Source organism: Elaeis guineensis, chromosome 9, assembly GCF_000442705.2.
Source record: "Elaeis guineensis isolate ETL-2024a chromosome 9, EG11, whole genome shotgun sequence".
Classification (NCBI taxonomy): Eukaryota; Viridiplantae; Streptophyta; class Magnoliopsida; order Arecales; family Arecaceae; genus Elaeis; species Elaeis guineensis.
Window position 1 is genome coordinate 9,312,541 of NC_026001.2, and position 13,083 is coordinate 9,325,623.

Sequence of the window (13,083 nt, forward strand, 5' to 3'; positions counted from 1 at the left end):
AGAAAAGTAAAAAAAACCCCTCACAGACCAAGCATCCAGATACAATTCAAAAGACAATCTAACCCACAAATAAAAAAGAACCCCCTCCCATCATGAAATCACAAATCCAAGCAGCTAACCTCCATTGGTCAGAAAAAGCAAACCCTAAATATCTGGCATGCCTGTTCTATTGCTGCTGCATCTCACGTGCTCAGTCAGTAGCCTTGGCCTCTGCCATTTGCTCTATTGCCCCTCGGGTTTCTGCACCCAACTTCTCATAGCCAACGACCCAGTATCTCCCATCACCTCAACAACCACACACTCGTCTCCACGATCAATGCCTTGCCGTCGCAATCTTATCCTTGTCAGTTCAGTTTCAAATTGCCTTATTTTCCCAACTCTTATCTTATATCACCCTCATTGAATATGAGACATTAGAGTCGATCTCCAAAAAAATTGATGAGAGAGAAATTAATCTAAAGATCTATATAATTGATCATGATCTATAAAACTAAAAACGAATGAATATGTATATATATAGTCAGATTAGAATCAAATTGATCAGATTTGGATTCAGATCTGATCATATTAAAATTCTATAATAGAAGTTCTATATCGACGATCCAAATCATTGAAGATGATCTATACTTCAAAACTACTTGCACACAAAAAATTATATGATTTGAAAACTCTTAACCTATGCATCAAGTAGTCAAAAGTTGAATAACCTAAATAAAATTGAATTAGGTATATATTTTAGTCACTTGATGCATAGGCTAGAGATCTTCAAATTATATAATTTTAGATGTGCAAGCATTTTTGAGATGGTAGCTCACATCCAACGATTTGGATCATTGATGTAGAACTCCCATTGTCATCTCATTATCTAATTTTGATCTGATCGGATCTAAATTCAAATTCGATCGATCTTATCCAAACCTACTCCTATATACACACACAAAGCAAATACAAAACTGATGATTCCACTGATATGTTATAAGTTTTGGTCACCATATATGATTTAGAATAACCTCAAACTAACAACCAGCGGGCAATACTATACCGTCACGTTTGCATTCCTTTTCAACATTGAAATTTAAGAAGGTATTTTTCTCTATTGTTTAATATAAGTATGAAATAAATTGTGAAACTCTCACCATTTTTAAAAAAATAAAAAAATTATAATCTAATTAATTAAGAACATAGCAACAACAAACGAGTTACTGAACAACTAGGCTCACGAGCTAACTAGAAACGCGTGGTCCATCCAAGCACTCGGCACCAGTTTCCAGACTCTTTTACACTTTTTGATAGCTATATTGCGGTCCCATGACATAGACCCGGCGTAAAGGACCGTGCCCATACCTTGTGGGCCCTTGAATCTACTGTTTATGATACGTCCAGCAAGGACAAGGGAGTTTTGTCATTGGCCTGCACGTATTTGGTACGCTGATACCTCTGTATTTTATGTTCACCAATGGTCCAGTACAACTGTACTTTTTATAATCGATGCAATTGTATAGGCACCGGGAAAAGAGCTCCATGAGAGAACTTTTGGCTCTTGGACATTCTAAGTGCACAGAGCTGCATTCTTTAGTTTGGTGGGTGAGGTTCAGATCTTGCCGTCTTTGATTAGCAATTGATCTACACATCATCTTGACCTAAAATTTGCATCGGATCAATATAATCTTGTTCCATGTATTTTTACCATCTCCTATCATATTGTATATGATACTATCATCGGATGATATCAGTATAGGATCTAATATCGAAATAACAAATTTTTATTTGATCATTGTAATATCTCTAAGGTTTATCAGACGAGCATTGACTTTGTTACCATGATATCTATTTGGCCATGATGATGCCCCCCAGGTTCATCATATGAGCGTTAGACTTTTGTCACCATGAGAGTAGAAGCTAATTTTAAAACCAAATGACATTTTTGGTCACGGTGCTGATATGATACACGTGACTCCCAATTAGGTGCCAGACTTGGCCTGTTCATTGGAGCACATATCAAAACTGATCCTGTTTCCTAGGAAATGATCGGACTTGATTAATACACCAGGATCCAACCTGACAAAGTTCTGAGTTGGTATAGTTTAATTATATGAAATGGTATCCCAACATGACTCCATACAGGGAGAATAGTGTTCGGCATGTGGGAAAGCATGCACCATCTCCCACCCACCCCAAAGAGGAGGCATATACATTATACAATCAATATATGTTAAAAATATAAATGTTCATCCTTTGCTAGGAATCTGAATTCTTGCATCAAGAACATAACTTGTGCATTAATATGCCACTTCTGCTCGGAAGCAGGAGGCTTTTATTGAATCTTTGGGTGCATTTCGTATTCTTGTTTTGTGCTCGATTGGATGAAAGAATTTTCTCTTTATTTGTTGTTTTTGTTCATCCGGATGTGCCAAAAAAGTTGTTGACCAATGAAAAGGATGGCAAGTCAAAAGGCAACGAGATGGATAGCTGCACGGGCATGCCGCTGGAGTTAGGATAGCCAGAGAGTGGTATAAAGATATGAAGATAGTGGGGATTCAAGTGTCTTGCTGTCAAAGATTTTCACCATCATTACACTATCGTTCGTAGCAGATAGATTTAGATAAAAATAAAAGTGGAACTTGAACTACGATAGAAGAAGTATAAATTAACACTATTTCTAAAGTAAAATCCTACTAATAAATAAATTAAACTAAGATAAAGAATATATATATCGATATATTGCACGTCGATGGATCAAGGATATAATTTTGCTTATTTATACTATAATAATAATAATTATCTATTTTTATGGTTGCTACGTATATCTAACTTCCTTTTCTGCAATTTGAATAACTAATGTTAGTTATCCATTCACTACTCTATATTTGTCAAAACAATTATTTTATATGAGCTGTCAAACCGATAATTATATTTCGATGGCCTTGGTTTATCCAACGTGCTTATGCTAGTTGTTTCTCTCTATAGATCTATTTGGTTGGAGGTAATCTGGCATGAAAAAATAAATCCCATATCAGATTATCGTATTTGATATGAAAAATAAAAGAAAGAGATGGTAAAAAAAATTGATGAGCCCTATATTTATTTTTCGAATAGAGAAATAAAATAAATACTATGAAGGATTGGTATTTAGTAAATTTTGGAGTGATAATAATCCATACTTGACAAAAATATTCTAATAAAGCTACATATGTAATAATTAAATTTATTCTAATATCTTTCTAAATTTATTCAATAAAAAATTTTGATAAAAAAATTAAGATGGAGATAGGATTATGTAAATAGTTATATAATTATAGTCATTATATCAAAACTTATTGGAGATGATAATGCTATCATAATATTAAAAAATTATTTTATGTTGAAGGATATATTTGTAAATTTAATCATATTTCTATATAGATTTACCTCCAATCAAACGTAATAATTTTTTTTCAATATCTTCCATAGTAATTTTTTCATCAGCCAAATATAGTAAAAATTATTTTTTTTATAATTATTTTTTTAAATAAATAATTTTTAAAAATTATCAAATTATCCCATAATCTGACGTATCCCAATTAAACAGAATCTTAATATCTCAGAGACCGATTCAGTTGCTTCAATCTATTTCTTGCATCGATCGTCAGACTCTATATGTTTTATATTATGATTGATCATCAGACTCTGTATATTTTATATTACGGTTGATCATTATCAAGTCTTTGAACATAATAAATTAAATACATAACAAAAACAAACAAGTTACCAAACAACCAGGCTCACGAGTTTATCAGAAAGGCATGACCCATAAGTACCGAGCACTAGTTTCCACCTTCCAGACCCTTTTACGATTTATTATTCTGCGGTCATGTGACAGTCTACGCACTAACGAAGCGTGCCTATATCTCTGTGCGTCCTTGGAACTTCTAGCTTATGATGCATCCAGCAAGGACAAGGGTATTTTGTTATTGGCGTGTACGTATTTGGTACGTTGATACTCTTGCATTTTACTTTGTCCAGCACAACTGTGCTTTGTACGATTGATACAACCGTATAGGCACTGGGAAAAGAGCTCCATGAGAGAACTTTTGGCTCTTGGACATTCTAAATGCACGGAGCTTCATCCAGTTTGCTGGATGAGGTTCTCATCTTACTGTCTTGGATTAGCAGTTGATCCACACATCTATTTGGCCTAAAGTTTGCACCGAATCAATATGCCGATACTGATATTTGATATATCTCATCATCTCATATCATACGGTATATTGATATTTTAATAAGATGATATCAGTATGAAATTTAATATTAAAAAAATAAATCTTGATTTAACCATCATGTACTTTGTTACCACGACATCCATTTGGCTATTGGGATGGCCCCCAAAAGCTTGTCATATGAGTGCTGGACTTTTGTGACCATGAGATCTCGAAGCTAGTTTTAAAACAAAATGACATTTTCGGTTACAGAGCTAATATAATACACGTGAGCCCGAATTAGATGCCAGATTTGGCCTGTTCATTGGAGCATATATCAAGACTAATCCTGTTTCCTAGTAAATGATCAGATTTGATAAATAAACCAGGATCCAACCTGACAAAGTTCTGAGTTAGTATAGTTTAATTATATGAAATGGTATCCCAACATGACTCCATATAGGGTGAATAATGTTCGGCATGTGGGAAGGCATGCAACATCTCCTACCCTGGCTACCCACCCCACCCAAAAGAAAAAGGCATATGCAATCAATATTATATCTAAAAAGTAAATGTTCAACCTTCTGCTGAGAATTCTCGCATCAACAACATAGCTTGTGCATTAATATGCCAGTTCTGCTTTCCTATTTTCATTTTATTCTAGATTGGATGAAAGAATTTAATTTTTGTTTGCCCTTTTTGTCTCGTCTAGTTGCACCAAAAAAATCGTTGACTCATAGAAAGAGTGACGAGTCAAATAGCAATGAAATGGATAGATTTACTGATGACAATCGAAGTTAGAATAGCCAGAGAGCTGATAATTCCATCATGATACCATTATTCGAAGGAGATAGGTTTCAATAGAAATAATGATTTGGTTCTACTTTTTCGAAATAAGAAGTCACCTTTTTCTAGCAAGAAGTAGAAGTTTTTTTTATTTTTTTTTTAAGTAAAGGGGTTTTTGATTCTTACTTCTTGAAAAGTAAAAAAAGTAAAAAAGTGCCGTTTGTTTTTACCTTCTCAAAGTATTAAATAGACTAAAATGCCATTCAATGTATGAACAAATATTTACAAAAATATCAGCTTGACTTTTTTTTTTTTTGAGCTGGTGCTCATAAATCTAGGAGAATTTTTTTTAACGTGTAAAACTATATTAAAAGTGAAAATGATAAATGAAATAGTCTATCAAAATTTCAACAATCAGATAGTACAAAAAAGTATAAGTAGTAATGCAAAACTTAAACATATTAGTAACTTACCACAATCTTGTCACGTCACCATTCATCTGATGCAGTGATGGTGCCATTCTCCTCGTGCCAACCAACTCCATATTGTAGTCTCTTCAAATTTTGATAAATTTTTTAGCCGATTTTCAATGAATCTCAACGATTTTTAAATTGTTTGTTCGTATACTCTTTATTAGTTATTTTCTTAAACTTTGAGGCTGCATTCTTTCAACCATCAGCATTCAAACAAGTACCAGACCTATTTTCTTTCTTTGCTTCACCAATACAAAGATCAAGAAAGATTTTTGAATTCCAATGAGCTGACATACTGAAACATACCAGTAGCAATGTATGTGTGCGTGCGTGATTTTAGTCTTCAATAGCGAAAGAAAAAAAGTGGTAGAGAAGAAACAAGCATAAACGAAAAAAAAAATGTCAGAGGAGAAACAGACAAAAAAGAAAAAAAAATGTCAGAGAATAAACAGGCAAAACAACAGATAATGCACTATTGACCATGCTATAATAATCTTAAGTATAATATAGGTTTGTCACTTGTGCATATACAGTAAAATAGTGCCCTCCCAACAGGCAAGAAAGATGGATAAAAGCCTCACTACTAGTAGACAGTGAAGCTGCCATACAAGAAAGAATGTTATCCAGCACAGTCTTTCATACCATTAATCAATTAATCGTGCAACTTCTTATGTTTGTTTCTTGTACGTATTTGATCGAACAGATGAGAAGCACAAATGAGTATAAGGAGAAAGTTGAAACAGTACTGATCTTTTCATTAAAATCTTGTGAATGGATTGGCTTTCTCCAATTAAACAAATTAATGATGACATGAGCTCAGGCAAAAATCAAAACTTCCATCTATTTTTAATCTTACAGAGAAAGAGAGTGCGTAGAAGAAGTTCACAAAATCGCACAAAAGAAGGTCAGAAGAAGAGATATAACTGATATACGACGGCAATGGCAAGGACGAGGTGACGGCAAGAGATCTCTTGCTCTCATATCTGGATTTAGTCGAGGTCTATGTTTAAAGTGCTGGATTCACCAAGTTCTGGGTTCCTCTCGAGAAAGTAAAGCCTCATATGGAGTAATTTTGAGATGTTAGCGAGGGTATAGTGGAAAGAAAAGTTTTATTAAACTTTAGAATAATTTCGACTGAGTCTCAGCCTGATACTTTTCAGAAAAAAAGGAACTTGTTTGCTGCTTCTTTTCATCTCCGATTTTTGCTTTGATGGAAAAAATGATTTTTTTCTGTAAAATCAAATAATAATTTTTTTGTCAATTTTATTTTTTTTAACAAAAAAGTCAGAAATTACTTTTTTTTTTCTAGTAAAATCAAACAAGCCCTACGATAGGAGAAATATAAGTTAATGCTATTTCTAAAATAAAATCCTACAGATAAATGAAGTTAAACTAAGATAAAGGAATACATATTGATATACTGGATGTTGATGGATCTAGAGTATAATTTTACTTATTTATACTATGATAATAATATTTATCTATTTTTATGGTTGCTATGTATATCTAAATTTTTTTTCTGATAGTTCAAATAATTAACGTTATTTTTCCATCTACTACTCTATGTTTGTTAGTATGGTTGCTTTGTATCTACTGGCAGACTGATAATTATATCTTAATGGCCTTCGTTTATCCAATGTGCTTATACTAGTTGTTTCTCTATATTCAACCTATAATACAATCTTATCTACTGGAAAATGTCTTAAGATTAATTCGATTGCTTCGATCTATTCCTTATACTAGCCATTTGACCTCATATACTTTATATCACTGTTGATCATCGTCATCTTAATCTTTCAACCTGCTCATCAGCATCATAGATGAATTCTGTTTCTTCAACTTATATCTTCATGTAAGTAATATTTGTCTGGGCCAAACCCTACAAAGCTCAACTAGCATCATGTGATTCTTAACTGTTTTTACTTAGCTTTGCCTATGTAGTGTTTACTCGTGATGTTCAATTAAGATATTGAGATAAGGTGTAAATAATTTTTAACTCTTTTAAGCTTTTGGTGATAAGGATTCGTCACTTTCTAAAAGGGCGAAAATGAAAGCAAAGCAAAGAATTGTAAAGAAACGCAAATGCGGCAACAGTACCAAATAGATTCTCGATTATAATGTATTTAAAACTTTAATAATGGCTCAAAATTTATCGAGGGATGGTAAGGAAATAAAAACAATACTACTCTCCGAAAGTTTACATATACATTTTGTTTACGACCTTTGTTTTGCCAACATGATTTGACTCGGTTGTGGGCACATCCTCCTAAGCGCTTGCTCTTGAGTCTTGATGAAAGCTTGAGCTTTAACCATGATAATAGCACATTTTCAATGCACTACTCAAATATAAGTGTTGTAACTATTATTTTTGTGATCTACTTTCTTGCGATAAAGCTATTTTTTTGCTTTTCTTGGTGCAATACCCCCCCAAAAAAAGCTTGATTTTGTTGGATTACCATTTATTTCTTTTTGTTGGCAGCATGCCAAAATGAAAAGATAAAACATACTTAGAGATAGTTTGTTGGATTATTCAATTTCAAATGAATAATTCATGATCCCTTTTTTATAAAAATATTTCATTAATGCATATAATTCACTATAAATATTGGACTTTCTTTATTCTATCATATTTCATCAATCATATAGTTTGACCTCATTAGGAAATGAAGTAATTTTTATTTTCAATACATTGGTTAAAAAAGAAGTTGATCTACTTATATTAGAATTGCTTAGAAACAATTAAATTACAAACTTGGAATCTCCCTCCTTTTGAATGTTATAATCGGTAAGCAACTAGTTTGCTTGTGTTGAAAGAAGAAAAAACCAATACAATAGCATAAAATTGACAAGGATAAAAGGGGGACAAATTTAATTATCTGATATGTAAATAAATAAATATTTTCTTCAATGAATTTTTCCACTCATATTTTTATTTTATATTGAAATATATTTTTTGATAGTTATCCACTCGCAACTCACACATTTCTTAACAAATCATGTAATTATCTACCATGACAAAATTTAATGACAAACAAATATGAAATGAACATCTATCTTTCCTAGGGAAAGGTCTTTGGTTGAAACCTCGAAACATATAAAGCCCATTCTTTTGTGGGTAAATATAGGGATATCAACGGGTATCCTACCTAATGGGTACCCACTGGATAGGATTGAATTTTTTTTTTTTTGAAAAACCCACCACGGGTCAGGTTAGGGTCTTAGTTTTGAAAAATTGTAGCAGATAGGATCGGATTGTGGATTTATCCCTAAACCCTATCTATCTAACTAGTATATGTATTTACTAGAATACCCCCTCCATAATAGTATATTTACAAATATACATACATGTATATACCAAATTTTTTAGGGATTTAGGGTTTCTTTTGTCATAGTATGTATATGTTTGTATTATATAAATTGATGGTTGAAATATGTTTTAGAATTTGTTTGATTTAAAATAGGTGTGAAACTTGATAAATTTGAAACAGATTTGATTTGATGGCATTTGCATTATACATTTGCTTGGATGGGTTATGGATAGAGTCGAATACTATCCACCACTCGCATAAGTAGGGTAAGGATTAAAAATCCATACCCACCATGGTAGGTAGGATTGGATGGTGGGTAGGGGGTAAGGGGTGGATAGGATATGGATTTAGCAAAACCCATACTTTATCTTACCCATTGACATCCCTAGGTAAATATCATCAAAAAGTTGATCAACTTCCTCATTGATTAACTTATTTATATTCTCATATTTTTCAAGATAGATAAGTTACTTTTTTATGATAGCATTTATCCATAAAATAGAAGAAAATTTTATCCATCTAGAAGATGGCTAAATCATTTTTTCATCAATAAAAAAAATAATCTTTTTAATTCATTCTTAATATACTTTTAACCTTATAACAATAATAATATAATCATATAATATATTACGATGTATAATAATATATAGTACTATAATATAATATAATATAATATAATAGTATATTATTATATATAATAATATTATATAATATATTTTATATTATATTAATATAATATATTGATATAATATTATATAATATATATTATTATAATATTATTGAAATTTGGGGTTTGGTCCATGCATATGTGTTTCAAAATTTTATTTTCTAAATACTGCAGTAGAGAATAAGATCACAATAATTTTAATTTGAATTATGTATGCATAAAAATATAAAACCACATGGATCTACCTCATATGTTGAAATTGATATATGCTGAAATTCAGATTGTGATCAAATCACATACCTGTTTCGTAATCTTTTTCTTCAAATTTAGATCTGGAAGAGAAGAGGTCCTTTCTTAGCCGCACAAGTATCCGACCTCTACGAGTATCCACTCGGGATCAGTTTGGAACAGTCCTCTTTAATCTGAATTTTTATTCTTCAAAATTCAACTTGCTGAAACTGAACGAAGTCTGGATTGCGATCAACACTTAATCTCTTTTTTTGATCTTTTTCTTCTTCTCTTCTCTAGAGTTTCTCTCTTTGCTATGTGCTGCTACCAGATACTAGAAACCAGCAAAGAAGAGGCACCCAACAGCCTTTGGGCATGGGACTCCTTAGGATGCGCGTCCTAAGAGAAACGGGGTGTGGGATGCCCAAGAGAAGAGAAAGGGAGGGGAAGAGAGGGCATGGGACTTCTCTTTTGATATGTGGAGTTGCTGGTTTGGATGCTCTAGAGACCTTAGAGGAGATCCTTTTAAATAGGCACAAGGATTGAATCCTATTTCATCTCATAATACAAATCCTGCTTGGATTATGAATCCTTATAACTTAAGTTATTCAACTTAGATTAGGAATCCTTTTAGGGACCAACAATTAGAGCCCTTGCACCAATAATTAGACATCCCAAAATATACCCAAGAGACACCCTATAAGAGAACTAAAAGTTCTCTAATCAATGGACATGCTCAACTTGATCAAATCAAGGTGGCGCCCAAGAATAACTATTAAAATTAATTAGAGACTTGCACCCTTAATTTATATGATCCATAACCTGAGACACCCAACAATTGGAGTCCCATGAATCTTATTCATATAGATTATTAGTAGGTAATTAAGTTAGAATTATTTTATCAAATAAGTAATCTCAATAAAAAGAGAAATTAGGTCCAACCATGTGCTAGTAAGGTTATCATGAATCCAATGGATTTCTCTAAATCTAATTGATACTTCATAAGCTCAATTGCTAATTTCAGACCTAATTTCTTTATTGTATGACCCCATAGGTTCAATTCTATTTGATAGTGAGACATACAATGATCTCTTATCATTGTATCATTGAAATTTTTTTCAATGGATCGGAATAATTTCACTCTAACTCAACAAGGATTGTCGATCCAGAATAATCCTAGTGAGCTCTCACAATCCATCAGTGACACCTAACAGTATATAGTGGCAACTCAGTAGAACTGAAATAAACCTCTAGGTGTAGTTAATGTGTGATTCAGTCCCTCTATTGTGAGTTCCGACTAGATGGTAGGTTATGGATAAATCGTCAAACCTCAATATCAGTCATATGATAGATTCGATTAGCTCAAGCCTAGTTGTGACTTCTATAATTTTTTTTTCTATCAATCATACTGCTGTGGCCACAGATTCTTGGACTTAACCTCTCAAATCCCATAGGACTACTCCTTTCTATCAAGATCAATAGATCTTATCTTGATACGTACTCCACTCCTACAGTGGATCAACTATCGCCAACATCCACTACAAGAACTCATTGAGATCAATATTTATGTGTCAGTCAAACTTCAATAGCCTCACTGTGAGTAGCAGTACTATCTCAAGTCAAAGAACCAGTCACATAACTACGGCATCGAGATAATCATCAACGATCAAATAGAAATTCAAGTGATCTCTCGTATGGTCATGCTCAGTACTAGTTGTTCTCTAACAACTATCCAAACTCATCGCCCTATGCTCTACACAGTAGACCAGAGACTCATCTATCCCGAAGAAAGTGATTTGTGCATCAGTCTATCTGGATCAATCACCATCCTCATGATGATTCTATGATCGAAAGTATTTAAGAATTAAATACATGTCTCTAATTCTCAACACTTTGAGAATATATATCGAAACTAATTCATGGACGATTCAAGGACACATCACACTTGAATGAAAAAGAACTTGCCCTTTTATTGATCATATCAATATATTAAGTACAAAATTGTATCCTAAAATTATTACAATATATCAGCCATATTGACTTCTAGGATATACATCTAACAAATATATAATAATATAATATATTATAATATTATAATATATTATTATATATTATATTATAATATAATATTGTAATACAATAATATAATATATTATCTTATATTATTATATACAATAATATTATATAATATGCATATACATAACATAATATATATTATATACAATAATATAATATATATTATATCATATTAACATAAGGCATTAATATAAAACAATATAATAATATAACATACAATTATAAATTAATATATTATCATATATTGTAATATATTATAATATTATAATAATATAATAGTATTATATTATATTATATTATTATACATAATAATATTTGTATAATATATTATTATAATATAAATAATATACTTATTATAATAATAAAATAATATATTATTATATATAATAATATTTATAATTATAAATAGTGTTATCGAAAATATGCATAGATCTTAGCAACTTATTTAGAAAATTAGTAATATAAAAGAACATAAATAACAATTTTTTGAACTATTTTTTAATATATAAAAGAACATAGATAAATTATTTTTCTATCTAAATGTTGTCTGTTAAATACTTATCTAGAAAAATATAGATTTCTGGATAATTTCTTTTATCCTCAAAAGAATAGGCCCAGAAGGGCTCATGTTTTTATGGATAAATATCATAAAAAAATTTACTAATTTTTTTATTAACTAACTTACCCATATTCTCTCACTTTTCAAGATAGGTAAATTATTTTGCATGGATAGTATTTACCCATGAAATGAGAAAAAAATTTTATCCACCTAGAGAGTGGCTAAATTATTTTCTAATTCGGCCAGTAAGTATGTATTTAATTTTATTCTTAAAATATCTTTTTTTTTTTTTCAATGTTTCCATCATTCAATGTCCAATAATACAGTTATCCACTTTCTCTAAGCCTAAAAGTATAAAGAATATTATGAAAAATATAGATAAATTTTAACAACTTATCTAAGAAAGTAATAATGTAAGCGAATATGGATAAATTTCGAAGCTTCTTTTCCATACACGAAAGAATATTAATAAATTATTTTTCTATCTAAATATTATTTAGAAAGTATTTATCTAAAAAAAATATATTTTTTAGATAATTTTTTTATTTGCAGATGAATGGACCCATCTTATAATAATATTATATATAATAATATTTATAATTATAATGATGTTATCGAAAATATGTATAGATCTTAGCAACTTATCTAGAAAATTAGTAATGTAAAGGAATATAAATAACTGATTTTTGAGCTATTTTTCAATGCATAAAAGAATATGGATAAATTATTTTTTTATCTAAATATTGCCTGTTAAATACTTATCTAAAAAAATATAGATTTCTGGATAATTTCTTTTACCCTAAAAAAAATA